Source organism: Penaeus monodon, chromosome 15, assembly GCF_015228065.2.
Source record: "Penaeus monodon isolate SGIC_2016 chromosome 15, NSTDA_Pmon_1, whole genome shotgun sequence".
Lineage (NCBI taxonomy): Eukaryota > Metazoa > Arthropoda > Malacostraca > Decapoda > Penaeidae > Penaeus > Penaeus monodon.
In genome coordinates this window covers 25,189,548-25,189,782 of record NC_051400.1, presented here as the reverse complement: position 1 = coordinate 25,189,782, position 235 = coordinate 25,189,548, and the positions used below count along the sequence as shown (strand labels likewise).

At 41.7% G+C, this 235-nt stretch overlaps 1 protein-coding gene across 1 annotated transcript in view; it reads left to right on the top strand.

Moving 5' to 3' along the window:
- The window catches only part of LOC119582138, a gene marked incomplete in the record, with an annotated part of 2,432 nt that overhangs the window by 1,714 nt on the left and 483 nt on the right, over positions 1-235 (top strand).

The window sequence follows — 235 nt, the reverse complement described above, 5'->3', positions numbered from 1 at the left end:
TTCCTGTGACCATACTCGACATTATTGGCTTGGGTTTGGGGGCTTTCCTTGTTGTTTTTCTTCTTTTTTATCTACTTTCTTGCCCTGTTTGAATTCATTCTCTTGGTTTTCCTTACTGTCCTTCCTCCTTTCTCCAACTTTTTCCCTATGAGTTCTCTCTTTCTTCTCCTTCTTACTCCCTACTTATTCACATTCGACCTCACTGGTGCGACTTTAGTTCTGTCTCGCTTCATCG